The sequence below is a fragment of the Pelobates fuscus genome, chromosome 8 (genome assembly GCF_036172605.1).
Source record: "Pelobates fuscus isolate aPelFus1 chromosome 8, aPelFus1.pri, whole genome shotgun sequence".
Classification (NCBI taxonomy): domain Eukaryota; kingdom Metazoa; phylum Chordata; class Amphibia; order Anura; family Pelobatidae; genus Pelobates; species Pelobates fuscus.
The window spans coordinates 154,679,891-154,702,675 of record NC_086324.1 but is presented as its reverse complement, the minus strand read 5'-3'; the positions used below and the strand labels follow the sequence as shown (position 1 = coordinate 154,702,675).

Sequence of the window (22,785 nt, the reverse complement as noted above, 5' to 3'; positions counted from 1 at the left end):
CTTCTTACCCCCCTCTTTTTCTTATCTCCCCTCCTTCTTACTTCCCCCTTCTTCTTACTCCCCCCCTCTTATTATCCCCCCTCCCCTCTTCTTACTCCCTCTCTTCCATCTTCTTACTCCCTCTCTTCCCTCTTCTTACTCCCCCCTCCCCTCTTACTCCCACCTCTTCTTACTCCCTCTCTTCCCTCTTCTTACTCCTCCCTCCCCTCTTACTCCCCCCTCTTCTTACTCCCCCTCCCTTCTTCTTACTCCCCCTTCTTCTTACTCTCCCCCCTCCCCTCTTCTTACTCTCCCCCCTCCCCTCTTCTTACTCTCTCCCCCTCCCCTCTTCTTGCTCTCCTCCCCTCCCCTCTTCTTACTCTCCCCCCTCTTCTTACTCTCCCCCCTCCCCTCTTCTTACTCTCCCCCCTCCCCTCTTCTTACTCTCCCCCCTAACCTCTTCTTACTCTCCCCCCTCTTCTTACTCTCCCCCCCCTCCCCTCTTCTTACTCTCCCCCCCTCTTCTTACTCTCCCCCCTCCCCTCTTCTTACTCTCCCCCCCTCTTCTTACTCTCCCCCTCCCCTCTTCTTACTCTCCCCCCTCCCCTCTTCTTACTCTCCCCCCTCCCCTCTTTTTACTCTCCCCCTCCCCTCTTTTTACTCCCCCCTCTTCTTACTCTCCCCCCTTCTTACTCTCCCCCCTCCCCTCTTCTTACTCTACCCCCCTCTTCTTACTCTCCCCCCTCCCCTCTTCTTACTCTCCCCCCTCCCCTCTTTTTCTCCCCCCTCCCCTCTTTTTACTCCCCCCCCTCTTTTTACTTCCCCCCCTCGTTTTACTTCCCCCCTCCCTTCTTTTTACTTCCCCCCTCCCCTATTTTTACTCCCCCCCCTCCCTTCTTCTTACCCCCTCCCCCCCTTCTTCTTACCACCCCCCCCCCCCCTTCTTACCCCCTCCCCTGTAGGTGGCCGAGCTGCACTCCGGTCCGCGGTCCCGGCCGGAGTGATAGGATGGTGCTCAGTGTGCACCTTCCTGTCAGTCCGGCCGGGTACAGGAAACAGAAACTCCTGTTCCGCGCGGAACAGGAGTTTCTGTTTCCTGTACCCGGCCGGACTGACAGGAAGGTGCACACTCAGTGTGCACCTTCCCATCACTCCGGCCGGGACCGCGGACCGGAGTGCAGCTCGGCCACCTACAGGGGAGGGAGGGAAAAGCTGTTGCAGCCGTCTGAGCGCTCTTTACAGAGCGCTCGGCGGCTGCAGCATTTAAAGGGCCGGCCCGCCGCGGCCGGTCCTAAAAGAATTTCGGGCGGCCTGGGGGGCAATTGCCTCCCTGCCCCCCGGCCCAGCCCGCCCCTGGTGGGCAGTGCATATGGGGGGGCGGCAACATTTTTTTTTGCCTAGGGCGGCAAAAATCCTTGCACCGGCCCTGAATACACTCATACACACTGTATATCGCTATGGAGCTCTGTAATACATTCCTACACAGTGCATATTGCTAAGGAACTCTGTAATACACTCATACACACTGCATATCGCTATGGAGCTCTGTAATGCATTCCTACACAGTGCATATTGCTAAGGAACTCTGTAATACAATCATACACACTGCATATCGCTATGGAGCTCTGTAAAACATTCCTACACAGTGCATATTGCTAAGGAACTCTGTAATACACTCATACACACTGCATATCGCTATGGAGCTCTGTAATACATTCCTACACAGTGCATATTGCTAAGGTGCTCTGTAATACACTCATACACACTGCATATTGCTAAGTAGCTCGGTAATACATTCCTACACATTGCATTTTGCTAAGGAACTCTGTAATACACTCATACACACTGCATATCGCTAAGGAGCTCTGTAATACATTCCTACACATTGCATATTGCTAAGGAACTCTGTAATACACTCATACACACTGCATATCGCTAAGGAGTTCTGTAATACATTCCTACACATTGCATATTGCTAAGGAACTCTGTAATACACTCATACACACTGCATATAACTATGGAGCTCTGTAATACATTCCTACACAGTGCATATTGCTAAGGAACTCTGTAATACACTCATACACCCTGCATATCGCTATGGAGCTCTGTAATACATTCCTACACAGTGCATAATGCTAAGGTGCTCTGTAATACACTCATACACACTGCATATTGCTAAGGAGCTCTGTAATACATTCCTACACATTGCATATTGCTAAGGAGCTCTGTAATACACTCATACACACTGCATATCGCTAAGGAGCTCTGTAATACACTCATACACACTGCATATCGCTAAGGAGCTCTGTAATACATTCCTACACATTGCATATTGCTAAGGAACTCTGTAATACACTCATACACACTGCATATCGCTATGGAGCTCTGTAATACATTCCTACACAGTGCATATTGCTAAGGAACTCTGTAATACACTCATACACACTGCATATCGCTATGGAGCTCTGTAATACATTCCTACACAATGCATATTGCTAAAGTGCTCTGTAATACACTCATACACACTGCATATTGCTAAGTAGCTCTGTCATACATTCCTACACATTGCATTTTGCTAAGGAACTCTGTAATACACTCATACACACTGCATATCGCTAAGGAGCTCTGTAATACATTCCTACACATTGCATATTGCTAAGGAGCTCTGTAATACACTCATACACACTGCATATCGCTAAGGAGCTCTGTAATACACTCCTACACACTGCAGATAGCTAAGGAGCTCTGTAATAGACTCATACACACTGCATATTGCTAAGTAGCTCGGTAATATATTCCTACACATTACATATTGCTAAGGAGCTCTGTAATACACTCATACACACTGCATATCGCTATGGAGCTCGGTAATACATTCCTACACATTGCATTTTGCTAAGTAGCTCGGTAATACATTCCTACACATTGCATTTTGCTAAGGAACTCTGTAATACACTCCTACACATTGCATATCGCTAAGGAGCTCTGTAATACATTCCTACACATTGCATATTGCTAAGGAGCTCTGTAATACACTCATAAACACTGCATATTGCTAAGTAGCTCGGTAATATATTCCTACACATTGCATATTGCTAAGGAGCTCTGTAATACACTCATACACACTGCATATCGCTATGGAGCTCGATAATACATTCCTACACATTGCATTTTGCTGAGTAGCTCGGTAATACATTCCTACACATTGCATTTTGCTAAGGAACTCTGTAATACACTCCTACACACTGCATATCGCTAAGGAGCTCTGTAATACATTCCTACACATTGCATATTGCTAAGGAGCTCTGTAATACACTCATACACACTGCATATCGCTAAGGAGCTCTGTAATACATTCCTACACATTGCATATTGCGAAGGAGCTCTGTAATACACTCATACACACTGCATATTGCTAAGGAGCTCTGTAATACACTCATACACACTGCATATCGCTAAGGAGCTCTGTAATACATTCCTACACATTGCATATTGCTAAGGAGCTCTGTAATACACTCATACACACTGCATATCGCTAAGGAGCTCTGTAATACATTCCTACACATTGCATATTGCGAAGGAGCTCTGTAATACACTCATACACACTGCATATTGCTAAGGAGCTCTGTAATACACTCATACACACTGCATATCGCTAAGGAGCTCTTTAATACATTCCTACACATTGCATATTGCTAAGGAGCTCTGTAATACACTAATACACACTGCATATTGCTAAGGTGCTCTGTAATACACTCATACACACTGCATATTGCTAAGTAGCTCGGTAATACATTCCTACACATTGCATTTTGCTAAGGAACTCTGTAATACACTCATGCACACTGCATATCGCTAAGGAGCTCTGTAATACATTCCTACACATTGCATATTGCTAAGGAACTCTGTAATACACTCATACACACTGCATATCGCTAAGGAGTTCTGTAATACATTCCTACACATTGCATATTGCTAAGGAACTCTGTAATACACTCATACACACTGCATATCACTATGGAGCTCTGTAATACATTCCTACACAGTGCATATTGCTAAGGAACTCTGTAATACACTCATACACCCTGCATATCGCTATGGAGCTCTGTAATACATTCCTACACAGTGCATAATGCTAAGGTGCTCTGTAATACACTCATACACACTGCATATTGCTAAGGAGCTCTGTAATACATTCCTACACATTGCATATTGCTAAGGAGCTCTGTAATACACTCATACACACTGCATATCGCTAAAGAGCTCTGTAATACACTCATACACACTGCATATCGCTAAGGAGCTCTGTAATACATTCCTACACATTGCATATTGCTAAGGAACTCTGTAATACACTCATACACACTGCATATCGCTATGGAGCTCTGTAATACATTCCTACACAGTGCATATTGCTAAGGAACTCTGTAATACACTCATACACACTGCATATCGCTATGGAGCTCTGTAATACATTCCTACACAATGCATATTGCTAAAGTGCTCTGTAATACACTCATACACACTGCATATTGCTAAGTAGCTCTGTCATACATTCCTACACATTGCATTTTGCTAAGGAACTCTGTAATACACTCATACACACTGCATATCGCTAAGGAGCTCTGTAATACATTCCTACACATTGCATATTGCTAAGGAGCTCTGTAATACACTCATACACACTGCATATCGCTAAGGAGCTCTGTAATACACTCCTACACACTGCAGATCGCTAAGGAGCTCTGTAATAGACTCATACACACTGCATATTGCTAAGTAGCTCGGTAATATATTCCTACACATTGCATATTGCTAAGGAGCTCTGTAATACACTCATACACACTGCATATCGCTATGGAGCTCGGTAATACATTCCTACACATTGCATTTTGCTAAGTAGCTCGGTAATACATTCCTACACATTGCATTTTGCTAAGGAACTCAGTAATACACTCCTACACACTGCATATCACTAAGGAGCTCTGTAATACATTCCTACACATTGCATATTGCTAAGGAGCTCTGTAATACACTCATACACACTGCATATTGCTAAGTAGCTCGGTAATATATTCCTACACATTGCATATTGCTAAGGAGCTCTGTAATACACTCATACACACTGCATATCGCTATGGAGCTCGGTAATACATTCCTACACATTGCATTTTGCTAAGTAGCTCGGTAATACATTCCTACACATTGCATTTTGCTAAGGAACTCTGTAATACACTCCTACACACTGCATATCGCTAAGGAGCTCTGTAATACATTCCTACACATTGCATATTGCTAAGGAGCTCTGTAATACACGCATACACACTGCATATCGCTAAGGAGCTCTGTAATACATTCCTACACATTGCATATTGCGAAGGAGCTCTGTAATACACTCATACACACTGCATATTGCTAAGGAGCTCTGTAATACACTCATACACACTGCATATCGCTAAGGAGCTCTGTAATACATTCCTACACATTGCATATTGCTAAGGAGCTCTGTAATACACTCATACACACTGCATATCGCTAAGGAGCTCTGTAATACATTCCTACACATTGCATATTGCGAAGGAGCTCTGTAATACACTCATACACACTGCATATTGCTAAGGAGCTCTGTAATACACTCATACACACTGCATATCGCTAAGGAGCTCTGTAATACATTCCTACACATTGCATATTGCTAAGGAGCTCTGTAATACACTCATACACACTGCATATTGCTAAGGTGCTCTGTAATACACTCATACACACTGCATATTGCTAAGTAGCTCGGTAATACATTCCTACACATTGCATTTTGCTAAGGAACTCTGTAATACACTCATGCACACTGCATATCGCTAAGGAGCTCTGTAATACATTCCTACACATTGCATATTGCTAAGGAACTCTGTAATACACTCATACACACTGCATATCGCTAAGGAGTTCTGTAATACATTCCTACACATTGCATATTGCTAAGGAACTCTGTAATACACTCATACACACTGCATATCACTATGGAGCTCTGTAATACATTCCTACACAGTGCATATTGCTAAGGAACTCTGTAATACACTCATACACCCTGCATATCGCTATGGAGCTCTGTAATACATTCCTACACAGTGCATAATGCTAAGGTGCTCTGTAATACACTCATACACACTGCATATTGCTAAGGAGCTCTGTAATACATTCCTACACATTGCATATTGCTAAGGAGCTCTGTAATACACTCATACACACTGCATATCGCTAAGGAGCTCTGTAATACACTCATACACACTGCATATCGCTAAGAAGCTCTGTAATACATTCCTACACATTGCATATTGCTAAGGAACTCTGTAATACACTCATACACACTGCATATCGCTATGGAGCTCTGTAATACATTCCTACACAGTGCATATTGCTAAGGAACTCTGTAATACACTCATACACACTGCATATCGCTATGGAGCTCTGTAATACATTCCTACACAATGCATATTGCTAAAGTGCTCTGTAATACACTCATACACACTGCATATTGCTAAGTAGCTCTGTCATACATTCCTACACATTGCATTTTGCTAAGGAACTCTGTAATACACTCATACACACTGCATATCGCTAAGGAGCTCTGTAATACATTCCTACACATTGCATATTGCTAAGGAGCTCTGTAATACACTCATACACACTGCATATCGCTAAGGAGCTCTGTAATACACTCCTACACACTGCAGATCGCTAAGGAGCTCTGTAATAGACTCATACACACTGCATATTTCTAAGTAGCTCGGTAATATATTCCTACACATTGCATATTGCTAAGGAGCTCTGTAATACACTCATACACACTGCATATCGCTATGGAGCTCGGTAATACATTCCTACACATTGCATTTTGCTAAGTAGCTCGGTAATACATTCCTACACATTGCATTTTGCTAAGGAACTCTGTAATACACTCCTACACACTGCATATCGCTAAGGAGCTCGGTAATATATTCCTACACATTGCATATTGCTAAGGAGCTCTGTAATACACTCATACACACTGCATATCGCTATGGAGCTCGGTAATACATTCCTACACATTGCATTTTGCTAAGTAGCTCGGTAATACATTCCTACACATTGCATTTTGCTAAGGAACTCTGTAATACACTCCTACACACTGCATATCGCTAAGGAGCTCATTAATACATTCCTACACATTGCATATTGCTAAGGAGCTCTGTAATACACTCATACACACTGCATATCGCTAAGGAGCTCTGTAATACATTCCTACACATTGCATATTGCGAAGGAGCTCTGTAATACACTCATACACACTGCATATTGCTAAGGAGCTCTGTAATACACTCATACACACTGCATATCGCTATGGAGCTCTGTAATACACTCATACACACTGCATATTGCTAAGGAGCTCTGTAATACATTCCTACACATTGCATATTGCTAAGGAGCTCTGTAATACACTCATACACACTGCATATCGCTAAGGAGCTCATTAATACATTCCTACACATTGCATATTGCTAAGGAGCTCTGTAATACACTCATACACACTGCATATCGCTAAGGAGCTCTGTAATACATTCCTACACATTGCATATTGCGAAGGAGCTCTGTAATACACTCATACACACTGCATATTGCTAAGGAGCTCTGTAATACACTCATACACACTGCATATCGCTATGGAGCTCTGTAATACACTCATACACACTGCATATTGCTAAGGAGCTCTGTAATACATTCCTACACATTGCATATTGCTAAGGAGCTCTGTAATACACTCATACACACTGCATATCGCTAAGTAGCTCGGTAATACATTACGGTAATACAATACAAATGTTGTGTTTCACTTGCTGTATATGTGTTTGCGTAAAACTATTATGTATACAAAAAAAAAGAAAAGATTATTATTAAAATGAGATGTTTACTTTACTGTGTTACCATGTGAAAACACAGAAAGTAGCAATAGGATTTCTAATACTGTTATCTCATTGGTAAATTTAAAAAAGCAGGTACAATTACAAAAACCTTTCAAAAATCGAACTAAGCCATGCTAAAACAAAATCCCTGTAGTTTGGTATAAATACACGGCGCACTTACTGTAGCAGAACAAATAAAATGCAAATAAACAATATTCCCTCCCTATGGCACAAGTCTGCAGTGTCTGAAATGTGACATCATCTCAGTTGGTTCAGTAGAAAGATAGAACCAATAGATAGGGAGAACCTGCAGGATGCCCAAAACATTGGCATCACTCCCTGAATATCTGAAAGTCCTCCTTTAGGCAATGTAACATGTTGGTAAAGTAGGTTTGATCTGTCGGATGCTGAGATTTAAGAAAATTATTAGTGTTGTCGCGAACCCGGAATTTTCGGTTCGCGAACGGCGAACGCGAACTTCCGCAAATGTTTGCGAACCGCGCGAACCGCGCGAACCGCGCGAACCGCCATTGACTTCAATGGGCAGGCGAATTTTAAAAACAACAGGGACTCTTTCTGGCCACAATAGTGATGGAAAAGTTGTTTCAAGGGGACTAACACCTGGACTGTGGCATGCCAGAGGGGGATCCATGGCAAAACTCCCATTGAAAATTGCACAGTTGATGCAGAGTCTGCTTTTAATCCATAAAGGGCAGAAATCACCTAACATTGACACCTGTCCTCAAAGCCCAGCCCTGATACACACTGACACAGAGCAGAATAGAGACTGTTCCCCTACATAGGGTCACTTGGCAGATATGGATTGACACCTGTCCTCAAAACCCCTGATACACACTGACACAGAGGAGAATAGGGACTGTTCCCCCTACATAGGGTCACTTGGCAGATATGGATTGACACCTGTCCTCAAAACCCCTGATACACACTGACACGGAGCAGAATAGAGACTGTTCCCTGTCCACAGAGACCATGATACACACTGACACAGAGCAGAATAGAGACTGTTCACCGTCCACAGAGACCATGATACACACTGACACAGAGCAGAATAGGGACTGTTCCCCCTACATAGGGTCACTTGGCAGATATGGATTGACACCTGTCCTCAAAACCCCTGATACACACTTACACAGAGCAGAATAGAGACTGTTCCCTGTCCACAGAGACCATGATACACACTGACACAGAGCAGAATAGGGACTGTTCCCCCTACATAGGGTAACTTGGCAGATATGGATTGACACCTGTCCTCAAAACCCCTGATACACACTGACACAGAGCAGAATAGAGCCTGTTCCCTGTCCACAGAGACCATGATACACACTGACACAGAGCAGAATAGGGACTGTTCCCTGTCCACAGAGACCATGATACACACTGACACAGAGTGTCCGCGTGAAATAGGGCCGTGAGTAATGACGTCACGGGTAGCCTGCCCATAGTATCGCATAGGGTGGAAGAGCTGATAGGACATTTGAAACGTATTGGGATGGAGATGCTTAATTGTTCTCCAAAATGCTTGACACCACCCCATAGTGAATCTCTGCAAACTTTAATACCATCAGAGGAGAAAGAATGTGGCAGCCCACTGGGATTATTCGAAAAATTTCAAATTGATGATTTTCCAGACCCTGGGGTTGACATTAGTCCAGATTTACATCTTGTGACCCATGAGGATGTTCCAGGCACTACTTGTGAAATAAAGACAGATAATAAAGTGAATGATCCTTCTCCTTGGGACTTGCACCCTGTCGTTGAAGGTGGAGTAGGCAATGGCAAGAGCATGCTGTGGGTAGTCAGTGCAAACACTCTCTTCCCGGTGAATAATGAGGAGTCTAACTATGATGACGTTATTTGCGTTGAAAGTAATGATGCCAGAGATCTTTTGAAACCATATGGAAGGAACGAATTGGTTAAAAGAAAGGCAAGAGACCACCTGCATATAGACAAGAATACGCATAAGAGAAAGAAGAGAACAGGTGAAAAAGAGAAGCTGCAGACTGCCTATCTGCAAATAGTTGAGTTATGTCCTGAAGATGTCCGTGAGTCAGAGAAACCCCAGATCTTCACGTATTGGATGAGTCGGTGCGTGGAGTTGCAGAGAACGTAGAACAAGAAATATTTAAACTTTTCCTGTGTACTGACAGCAGATATAAGAATAAATACCGGATCCTCCTTTTCAATTTGAAGGACCCTAAAAATCAGATCCTGTTCCGTCGTGTGGTCCTTGGTGAAATCACCCCACAGTGTTTGGTTCTAATGAGTGCAACGTAAATTGGCAATGTGCACTGGAACAGTTCTGCAGAGCACACGCTGAAGGAAGGACTGACAGAGCCGCTTGAAGACAAGTAACTGCTATTCAATCTATAACAGTGAAAAACAAATTTTGGTTTTAAAAGCACGCTATAGAGACACCAGATATGATTGGCAATGTGCACTGGAACAGTTCTGCAGAGCACACACTGTAGGCCTGAGACACCCGCTTAAAGACAAGTAACTGCTATTCAATCTATAACAGTGAAAAACTAATTTTGGTTTTAAAAGCACGCTATAGAGACACCAGATATGATTGGCAATGTGCACTGGAACAGTTCTGCAGAGCACACACTGTAGGCCTGAGACACCCGCTTGAAGACAAGTAACTGCTATTCAATCTATAACAGTGAAAAACACATTTTGGTTTTAAAAGCACGCTATAGAGACACCAAATATGATTGGCAACTGTCAAAGCACGCTGGAACAGGTCTACAGAGCACACGCTGAAGTAGGCCTGACACCCAGACGCTTGCAGACAACTAACTGATCTTCTATTACAGTGAAAAAAATGATTTCTTTAAAATCTAAAGCTTAAGCTATTGTTAAAACAGATATGAGTGGTGGCACTGGGCAAGTAGGCACAGTATCCAATGTGAACCTCACACAGAAGCTGGCAGGCAGGCAACTGCTCTTCTATTACAGTGGAAACAAAATTTTGGTTGTAAAAGTACGCTATAGAGACACCAGATATGAGTGGCAACTGTCAAAGCACGCTGGCACAGGTCTGCAGAGCACACGCTGAAGTAGGCCTGACACCCAGACGCTTGCAGACAACTAACTGCTCTTCTATTACAGTGAAAAAAAAATATTTATTTTAAATGTAAAGCTTAACCAATTGTTAAAACAGATATGAGTGGTGGCACTGGGCAAGTAGGCACAGTATCCAATGTGAACCTCACACAGAAGCTGGCAGGCAGGCAACTGCTCTTCTATTACAGTGGAAACAAAATTTTGGTTGTAAAAGCACGCTATAGAGACACCAGATATGAGTGGCAACTGTCAAAGCATGCTGGCACAGGTCTGCAGAGCACACGCTGAAGTAGGTCTGACACCCAGACGCTTGCAGACAACTAACTGCTCTTCTATTACAGTGAAAAAAAAATATTTATTTTAAATGTAAAGCTTAACCAATTGTTAAAACAGATATGAGTGGTGGCACTGGGCAAATAGGCACAGTATCCAATGTGAACCTCACACAGAAGCTGGCAGGCAGGCAACTGCTCTTCTATTACAGTGAAAAAAAAATATTTATTTTAAATGTAAAGCTTAACCAATTGTTAAAACATATATGAGTGGTGGCACTGGGCAAGTAGGCACAGTATCCAATGTGAACCTCACACAGAAGCTGGCAGGCAGGCAACTGCTCTTCTATTACAGTGGAAACAAAATTTTGGTTGTAAAAGCACGCTATAGAGACACCAGATATGAGTGGCAACTGTCAAAGTACGCTGGCAGGGTTGTGCAGGGCACACGCTGAAGGAAGGCCTGACAGAGCCGCTTGAAGGACACTGACTGTCTGCTATTAGCTTACACTGGAAACCTTTTTTCTTTGTAAAAGCACGCTAAAGAGACACCAGATATGACTGGCAACTGTCAAAGCACGCTGGCACAGGTCTGCAGAGCACACGCTGAAGTAGGCCTGACACCCAGATGCTTGCAGGCAACTAACTCATCTTCTATTACAGTGAAACAAAATGATTTCTTTAAAATCTAAAGCTTAAGCTATTGTTAAAACAGATATGAGTGGTGGCACTGACTGTGCAAATGGGCAAGGCATCCAACCTGACACAGAAGCTGGCAGGCAGGCAACTGCTCTTCTATTACAGTGGAAACAAAATTTTGGTTGTAAAAGCACGCTATAGAGACACCAGATATGAGTGGCAACTGTCAAAGCACGCTGGCACAGGTCTGCAGAGCACACGCTGAAGTAGGCCTGACACCCAGACGCTTGCAGACAACTAACTGCTCTTCTATTACAGTGAAAAAAAAATATTTATTTTAAATGTAAAGCTTAACCAATTGTTAAAACAGATATGAGTGGTGGCACTGGGCAAGTAGGCACAGTATCCAATGTGAACCTCACACAGAAGCTGGCAGGCAGGCAACTGCTCTTCTATTACAGTGGAAACAAAATTTTGGTTGTAAAAGCACGCTATAGAGACACCAGATATGAGTGGCAACTGTCAAAGTACGCTGGCAGGGTTGTGCAGGGCACACGCTGATGGAAGGCCTGACAGAGCCGCTTGAAGGACACTGACTGTCTGCTATTAGCTTACACTGGAAACCTTAAAGAGACACCAGATATGATTGGCAACTGTCAAAGCACGCTGGCACAGGTCTGCAGAGCACACGCTGAAGTAGGCCTGACACCCAGATGCTTGCAGACAACTAACTGATCTTCTATTACAGTGAAAAAAAATGATTTCTTTAAAATCTAAAGCTTAAGCTATTGTTAAAACAGATATGAGTGGTGGCACTGACTGTGCAAATGGGCAAGGCATCCAACCTGACACAGAAGCTGTCAGGCAGGCAACTGCTCTTCTATTACAGTGAATTTTTTTTATTTATTTTAAATCTAAAGCTTAACCAATTGTTAAAACAGATATGAGTGGTGGCACTGGGCTAGTGGGCACAGTATCCAATGTGAACCTCACACAGAAGCTGGCAGGCAGGCAACTGCTCTTCTATTACAGTGAAAAAAAATATTTATTTAAAATCTAAAGCTTAACCAATTGTTAAAACAGATATGAGTGGTGGCACTGACTGTGCAAATGGGCAAGGCATCCAACCTGACACAGAAGCTGGCAGGCAGGCAACTGCTCTTCTATTACAGTGAAAAAAAAATATTTATTTTAAATCTAAAGCTTAACCAATTGTTAAAACAGATATGAGTGGTGGCACTGGGCAAGTAGGCACAGTATCCAATGTGAACCTCACACAGAAGCTGGCAGGCAGGCAACTGCTCTTCTATTACAGTGGAAACAAAATTTTGGTTGTAAAAGCACGCTATAGAGACACCAGATATGAGTGGCAACTGTCAAAGTACGCTGGCAGGGTTGTGCAGGGCACACGCTGATGGAAGGCCTGACAGAGCCGCTTGAAGGACACTGACTGTCTGCTATTAGCTTACACTGGAAACCTTAAAGAGACACCAGATATGATTGGCAACTGTCAAAGCACGCTGGCACAGGTCTGCAGAGCACACGCTGAAGTAGGCCTGACACCCAGATGCTTGCAGACAACTAACTGATCTTCTATTACAGTGAAAAAAAATGATTTCTTTAAAATCTAAAGCTTAAGCTATTGTTAAAACAGATATGAGTGGTGGCACTGACTGTGCAAATGGGCAAGGCATCCAACCTGACACAGAAGCTGTCAGGCAGGCAACTGCTCTTCTATTACAGTGAATTTTTTTTATTTATTTTAAATCTAAAGCTTAACCAATTGTTAAAACAGATATGAGTGGTGGCACTGGGCTAGTGGGCACAGTATCCAATGTGAACCTCACACAGAAGCTGGCAGGCAGGCAACTGCTCTTCTATTACAGTGAAAAAAAATATTTATTTAAAATCTAAAGCTTAACCAATTGTTAAAACAGATATGAGTGGTGGCACTGACTGTGCAAATGGGCAAGGCATCCAACCTGACACAGAAGCTGGCAGGCAGGCAACTGCTCTTCTATTACAGTGAAAAAAAATTATTTATTTTAAATCTAAAGCTTAACCAATTGTTAAAACAGATATGAGTGGTGGCACTGGGCAAGTGGGCACAGTATCCAATGTGAACCTCACACAGAAGCTGGCAGGCAGGCAACTGCTCTTCTATTACAGTGAAAAAAAAATATTTATTTTAAATGTAAAGCTTAACCTATTGTTAAAACAGATATGAGTGGTGGCACTGGGCAAGTAGGCACAGTATCCAATGTGAACCTCACACAGAAGCTGGCAGGCAGGCAACTGCTCTTCTATTACAGTGAAAAAAAATTATTTATTTTAAATCTAAAGCTTAACCAATTGTTAAAACAGATATGAGTGGTGGCACTGGGCAAGTGGGCACAGTATCCAATGTGAACCTCACACAGAAGCTGGCAGGCAGGCAACTGCTCTTCTATTACAGTGAAAAAAAAATATTTATTTTAAATGTAAAGCTTAACCTATTGTTAAAACAGATATGAGTGGTGGCACTGGGCAAGTAGGCACAGTATCCAATGTGAACCTCACACAGAAGCTGGCAGGCAGGCAACTGCTCTTCTATTACAGTGAAAAAAAATTATTTATTTTAAATCTAAAGCTTAACCAATTGTTAAAACAGATATGAGTGGTGGCACTGGGCAAGTGGGCACAGTATCCAATGTGAACCTCACACAGAAGCTGGCAGGCAGGCAACTGCTCTTCTATTACAGTGAAAAAAAAATATTTATTTTAAATGTAAAGCTTAACCTATTGTTAAAACAGATATGAGTGGTGGCACTGGGCAAGTAGGCACAGTATCCAATGTGAACCTCACACAGAAGCTGGCAGGCAGGCACCTGCAATTACATTACACAGGAAAAAAAAAAAAAAAAAAAGCAGCCTGATGTTATAGCCCTAAAAAGGGCTTTTTGGGGTGCTGTCCTTACAGCAGAGATCAGATGAGTCCTTCAGGATTGTAGTGGACACTGAATACCCTAGCCTAGCTATCAATTTCCCTATCTAATCAGCAGCAGCTAAACTTTCCCTCCTCTCACTAAGCATGCAGCTTCAGAATGAATCGAAAATGGATGCTGGGAGGGAGGTTGGAGGGTGTGGAAGGGAGGGAGTGCTGCTGATTGGCTGTAATCTGTCTGCTGACCGAGAGGCACAGGGTCAAAGTTTGCCCAATGATGACGAATAGGGGGCGGATCGAACTGCGCATGTGTCCGCCCGCCGCGGCGAACGCGAACATGCTAATTTCGCCGGGAACTGTTCGCCAGCGGACAGTTCGGTACATCACTAAAAATTATATCTGCAGGGCTAAGAAACACATTGTAATGGTATGACTGGCTGTCTGATTCTATACATAAAATATTATTCACCAAATCAGGAATTGTCATGAATTAACAAGAAAATAACACATCTGGAAATGGAGATTTTTTTTTTTTTCTGCAGTTCAGATATTTTGAGCTGTAATTTTAAAATTCCCTGGTCACTTCCTGACACCGATTTCCATTTAGTTATTATAATTATTAGTATTGTTATTATTATTTATTTTACATTTAATGGTTACTGAAGTGATGTAAACGAAAATCGTAAATGAGCACTCATCCAATTTAATATCAATACACACACGGAAATAAAATCGCGTGTCAGAGAGGATTAGAAATAGCTGATTTAATTTAAATCAGAGCGGTATTATGGCATCTCGATAAGCTCTTTGCCCTTAATAATATTTCTTAAAAACAAATCCACCTACTGTTATACTGTAATTGCAGGTGCACCTCACAAAGTGTGCTCCTAAAAACTATGACTTTGCCACCCAGAACTGGATACATACCTCCCAAGTGTCCCTATTTGGGAGGGTCAGTCCCTATTTTTGTCATAAATCACTATGCCCCTCTTCTTAATCCTAATGTCCTTCTTTTCTAGGAGCTGCATATTGTTGGTGTTTCTGAGTGTATAATAGAGCACCATATCAATAATACTCTCTTACAATTATTTATATAGTGGCCACACTACCAGTAACACAACGGAAATTAAACGGTCCCTCTTTGTCCTTTTGAAATGTTGAGAGGTAAGTGGGTATTCAGAGAAAGGTTCACATACATTGATCACTTACTTTATAAATTACATTCACATTACTAATGTCTTCACTATTCCGAGAATGTGTTACTTGGCTGTAAACTAAGATGGTCCTAATCATGGGAACACTTACAGTGTTATTCAATAAACGGTGACCCTTCATGAATTAGAAACATAGAAACATAGAATGTGACGGCAGATAAGAACCATTCGGCCCATCTAGTCTGCCCAATTTTCTAAATTCTTTCATTAATCCCTGGCCTTATCTTATAGTTAGGATAGCCTTATGCCTATTCAAAGTGAAATTAAAAAATAGTCCAAATGGAAAATACATTCTCCAACTCATATCTGTTTTAAATTTGGCTATTTTAGCCTAACACTCACTTTAAATTCCTGATAATTCACAGTTTAGTGAATAACCTGACTAGTATAAGTTATAAATTCGGCCCACATAAGGTCCTTTCCCTTTTTACCAATGCAATTCTTTGCCATCATCATAATCGGGCCAGTTATGATGTCATGTCAACATTGTTTGTGTATTAAAGGGACACTATAGTCACCAGAACAACTACACCTTATTGTATTTGTTCTGGTGTGTATAATCATTCCCTTCAGGCTTGTTGCAGCAAACACTGTCTTTTCAGAGAAAAAGAACCTAGGGATACCTCCACTGGCCACTCCTCAAATGGCTACTAAAGATGTTTCCTGGGGCAGTGCTGTACACTGTGCAGTACTGCCATTCAGTGTCTCCACCCTCTGTATGGTGACACTAAACTTTCCTCATAGAAATGCATTGTTTAAATTCATCTCAATTAGGAGATGCTGTTTGGCCAGGGCTTTGTTTGGCTTGTGCTGGCTCTGCCCCTGATCAGCCAACAGCTGCAGACTTGAATAAAAGTAAGATTTAACTATTTTGTTTACTATACAGTATTTAGGGGGAAAGTGGTGATCTGGGGGGCTAGATGGTGGATTTAACACTATAGGGTCAGGGATAGGCTCTTAAAAGTCCGGATTGAGATGAATTCCTTCACCATTGGTCTTAAAAGAGTTAATCAATTCAAGGATATAAATACATATACACACACGCAGCCAGTACATGTCCTTTCTCTCGGAAGCTGACAGTGGATTCTGCACGGCTGTTTCCATTCATAGTGGCCATCAATATTTATAAGGCATACAGTGCCTCACTTCTACTGCTGAGACCCACTTGAATACCAAGGTCATACTCCACAAAATCATATCCTGCTAACAAGATGCTATCTGTTCAGCCATAACATTTTTCTAATGATTATTACAGCACGGGCCAGCGAGCAGCGGCGTTATAACAATATATAGTGAATTCATCAAGTAACCAGCATAGCGGACAAAGTGATGATTTGCATGTTCGAATGCCTTCAGACTCTTTACAGCAAAGAAAGGGTGAACTCATCAGTGACTCATGGATTGTAGTGGAAGCTAAACCATAAATGAGTTTTAGCTGCAGGATTTCTCAAAGGCTTGCGAACACCTGCGAATAGCAATGGTCAGAATCCTCTCTACGGCAAGACAAATCGTAGAAAAAAAGCGATGCTTCAATATTCTATCAGTGTCCTGCTGATGATAAGATATTAAAGGAACGTTGGCAATGTCAAGTCAGATGTTAAAGAGACGATGGGAACTCGGCTATTGTACACTGTGCTAGTAAACATAGGGATTTATAAATCTCTATTGAAACTGACTCTTAAACATTTAACAGACCATTAAGAAGATTTTATAAGGGGTATATAGAAAGAGTTACTAACTAAAAAAAAAGTTCTAAAAGTGGAGCAATCATCATGCAAACCAGTTGACTCAACAGAAATACTCCTTTGGTTTCCATGGTGATAGCTCTAAGTTTACAACTTTGGCCAAAGTTTCCTAGGTGGTGACCGACTAATGATTTAAAATCTTCAAGAAGAACTGTCATGTTTCGGTTCTTGTTATTTTGAACCAGTTAATTTGTAGCCCAGTAAGCATTGTTGTCACTCTAATTAGGTATAAGCCACTTTGATTTTGAGAATCACATGTTTCACCCTAATTAATCATGCATCACATTTCGGTACACGGTGAACTGGTTTGAGTGTTGTAGCTAAGTGACCATTAAAGTCATGATGAACGCAACTTCAAATGTGAGCAAAGGGGAAGTTATTAATTAGCAGAAATTAGCCCTATTCTACTTATTTGTTTTTTATATCTGATTTATTTTTATATTTTAACATTGTGAAAAAATATTTTGAATGTTTATTCATAAATATTTATTCATTTCAAAAATGATTCATAGTCATAAATGTTCAGTTGAGGCCCTAGATCTGCACATCTTTCTATTTTTTCTGGCATAGGCAACCTTTGGCACTCCAGATGTTTTGGACTACACCTCCCATGATGCTTTGCCAGCATTTTGGGTGTAAGAGAATTATGGGGGATATAGTCCACAACATCTGGAGTCCAGAAGGTTGCTTCCCCTAGTTCATAAGAACATTTATGTACTAAAAACAGAATTTTAGTGAAATAAGAATTGAACTGCAAAATGTGTGAAAACAGTCAAACTTTAACTGTAACAGAGTTGGATAGTTTTACAAAATAATTAATTTTGGCCCAAATGTTGCAGTCTGGTTTTAAATTCACTACTGTTTAGTGAATAGATCCCTGAATAATTTCTCTCATTCAACATAACAGTCTGACAAGGCTATACTAATGTGTGATTTGTCGGCAATACATTTCAGACCAAAATAGCTGAACTGAAACATTCTCCAAGTTAGCTTTTATTTATCTTACATCTCTCATATGTACTACATTGGAAGCTGCTAAGCCCTATACCTACTGGAGAATAGGTTGGGAATGTCACCTCTAAGGCACAAAAGACACAGAGTTTAGAGCCTATATCTATAAAAGGCTCTAATATAGGCAATAGACAACCTTCGGCACCGCAGATGTTTTGGACTACACCTCCCATGATGCTTTGCCAGCATTATGTGTGTAAGAGCATTATGGGGGATGTAGTCCACAACATCTAGAGTGACGAAGGTTGCCTATCCCTGCTAATATATGTGTTTATTTTCACCACAAATATCCATATTTATGTTACAGTTACACACTATGTGTATTTTATTTTTTCTCTTTTTTATATATATTCCTCAACAATTATACTTACGTGAGGGGTAAGTTCCAAATCACCATCAAAGCAAATTTCAGAATCCTGACAATTCACATTTTACTAACAGGGTTTTAAAGTGAGAATGAAGCCCAAAGTTGCTGATCTAGAAGCATTGCTGAAATTATAGATTTTTCCAGTTTGACTGTTTTGGCCTTACATTTTAAATTGATTTTTAATTCCAGGCAATTCTCACTTTAGTAGATAACCCTAAATTGTATCACTAAGAGAGCCCTGGGGTCAAATCATGTCTAGGCAAGTCTATCTGTTACTATAGTGTCTTAAACATCACTTACATAAAATCAGGAAAATGTTAAGGTGACACAATAAGCACAATTTGGAATATGGGAAAACTATGGCAATGTTAAGATCAAATTAACACTTCCACAACCAGAACAATAGACATTCCATTCGATGTGAGATCAAAGGAATATCCGTTCTGAAAAAAAAAAAAACTAAAGAGAAAAGTTTAAAAAGTCTCTAAATCTGACAGCTGTTTATTGTTTTGTTTATTTCGTTCAAGACTTTCTGAGGAGCCTGTTCTGTTGCCTTTAATGTCCAAAAAGTGCGCAGAGCTCAATACTTCAAAGGGTATTATTACAAGTTCAATTTGACAAACAGACACATAAGGTAGAGAATGTCAGGCCTGTAAGCTATAAGAAAACTTTAGACATTTTCGCCACACCCTGCCTTGTCATCTTTAACTGTTCTGTGCAGCAAATGGACTGAGATAATCTGAGTGCCAGCACGGCCCTGCACATTATTAATTACTCCTTTGGGATATAAACAGTTAAAAAAAACATATAAAACAGCATGTGGCTCCTTGAGGTCCTAAAATACTGGTAACTAACATTATCTGTCAGCACATGGACTTTGTTTCTGTCTGCCCATGTGTGTGGAATCCTCACCTACCGTTCAGCCACTTACTGGCTTCTGCACTTACCTCAAGGCCTTCCTTGTAGAGTGTTCGCTCTGTGTGACAGGCTCTTTTATGTCTTTCGCACAGCTTCAGCGTGTCTCTTCCTGCGGTTCTCTCAGTAAATTAGATTTTGGCTGCCACATGTTCTAAGAGAGACATTGCGACAGGCTTCCTGAAAAGTTTATGTCAGTAGTGTTACATTTGGCTTCAGGTTGCTATTTCACATCTTCCTAAGCATCACTTCTACTGCTATCCTCAGGGCAGTAACAGATGCACAATACCACTGAGAAATACTCAGAAACATGACTGTAAACAATGTAGGAAACACACAAAGCCTACAGGAACACTGTAACAAACACATAAACATGACTGAGTGACACTGTAAAAAACACACAAACCTGACACTGTAACAAACACACAAACCTAACTGACATACATTAAACCAAGCACACAAATCTGTTTGACACTGTAATAAACACACAAACCTGACTGACAGACACTGCAACAAAAATGAAAGTCCAGTGCACTCCCTTATCTGCTAAACAGCAACTTTGGTGCTGACAGATTTTGTTAGTTTTTTTGAAACACCTAATCTAGGCAAAAAATAATGGGGGTTTAGTTACATTATAAGATCATACATTGCATAAGCCTGCCACAACGTCAATGTACCCCATCTTTGGGAGGTCCAACACTACCAGCCAAATATCTGCTAAATGACTTACTTGGGGAAATCCTTCCATCTCGAGGTCTCTACAGTACAAGGCTAAATAGGGCCCTGGAATGAGGCACCTGTGACAGGAAGGGGTGCAAAACAAACACACACATCTGTTTGACACTGTAACAAACACACAAACCTGACTAACAGACACTGCAAGAAGCACACAAATATGTTTGACATTGTAACAAACACACAAACCTGACTGACAAACATTGTAACAGACATAAACCTGATTAAGAAATACTGTAGTAAACACAGAGATATGGCTGAGAGACACAACAAACACAAACCCTGACTGACACTCTAACAAACAGATACACCTGGCAATTACAAAATCTGACTGAGTGACAGTGTAACAATTAAACAGAAACATGACAGAGTTATACTGCAACAAATACAATCTTGACTGGCAAACGCTAACAGACACAAAAAACTGTGAAAAACACTGAAAAAGCACAAAAGCCTGATCAAGAAACACTGTAATAGACACAGAAACTTGACACAGAAACACTGCAACAAAACCCAACAAGCAAACAATGTAACAATGCATAAACCCAAGTGAATAACATAAGTGAATAAACTTGACAGACAGAAACATTGTAACAAACATAGAAACATGTTACAAACACAAAAATGTGCTAATATTGTATTGAATACTGATTGGCGAACACTATAATAGACACTGGATCCGGCCTGACACTCATTATACAAGTGATCACATTTAATGTAACAATCACACTAGTCGGACTTATAAATACTCTAAAAGACATTTGTAAATTCTTCTGAAAGCTCTGCACTTCTAAATCAAGTAGAAAACAGCATATGCATACTTAGTGAGAAATTTATCTCATTTATCTCATGATCAAAAAGTTGTGGAAGGTTCTGAAGTGGAGTAACCAACAATTAAACGCATGCACTGATTCCTGTGGTTTTTACAACCTCCCACTATTTTTTTTAAAACTCCCCACTACTATTTAAAACTTTGCACAACTTTTTAAAACTCCCCACTACTTTTTAAAAACTTCCCACCACTTTTTAGAGTAAGACTGTTTGGTCAATCTCCCCCTTTGCCTGTACCAACAAATGCAAACCCTGCAACACATTCATGTCTAGTACAGACGATAACTATCCACTATTCCAACAAACATGTTACTCATAGTTATGTAGTATGTATACACAAAATTATATCAAATATGCACTTGGTATTCAAATAAACACAAACATTTTAAAAACTCAAAAAAAAAAAAAGAGAGAGAGAGAGAGAGAGAGAGATAATTTCTAAAGGCAACAGACATAACATGTATTTCTTGATTGTATTTCTGTGCTGTCAGTAATTCTTGTTAAAGCCGCACAATCGTCAAGGAAAAAACATAAAACAAGGTAATTTACTAAACCGTGAATTATCAGGGTTTCCTCAGAGAAAGAATGGTACATTTTAGGACACAATAGCCAAATTGCAATTTCTCTTAAATTTTTCTTAACTGTTTAGTAAACAACATGGACAAACAGTGCTATCACACACAAACTAATAAATGATGATAATATGAATAACACTACCAGAACACCCCTCCTCCCATTTGTCACTGAGAAATAAACAACCTTATTGACAAAAAAAACACTGAATTATGTGAATACTGTATCTTCCTGACTTTACCTTACATAATGACACAAAAGTATACTTCTCACCAACAGACACTGCTCTGCAACAGTTTTTAAGAAAAAAGAGGTTATATTTCATTATTTTCCTGCTTTATAAGACAAGGGTACACCCAAACGGTGATGACTCATGTAGTAGTTATTACCACAAATGTGTTTTGAGAGACTGTGAGGTAATGCATTTTAGATTCCTTACTGGTGTTTTTTGCTCAAGTGACAGAAATTCAGCTTTTGAGGTGCTTCAGGCTACAGAGTCCCATAAATTTACTAAAATGTTACTTCTATGGTTTGTTTCTATTTCTCCTGCTGAAAAA

The 22,785-nt window shown here is 40.9% G+C and overlaps 1 protein-coding gene across 2 annotated transcripts in view; it reads right to left on the bottom strand.

The window, feature by feature from the left end:
- Positions 1–22,526, bottom strand: part of C1QTNF8 (C1q and TNF related 8) — a 46,369-nt gene extending 23,843 nt beyond the window's left edge. Inside the window, exons 1-2 of one of the 2 annotated variants that reach the window (XM_063428939.1) lie at positions 22,470–22,526; positions 20,122–20,269 (exon numbers count right to left, since the gene is read on the bottom strand). The gene's annotated coding sequence lies outside the window, so the exon portion shown is untranslated. The remainder of the gene's footprint in view (positions 1–20,121; positions 20,270–22,469) is intronic. The other variant, XM_063428940.1, reaches the window with a different exon arrangement.
- Positions 22,527–22,785: the final 259 nt, after the last annotated feature.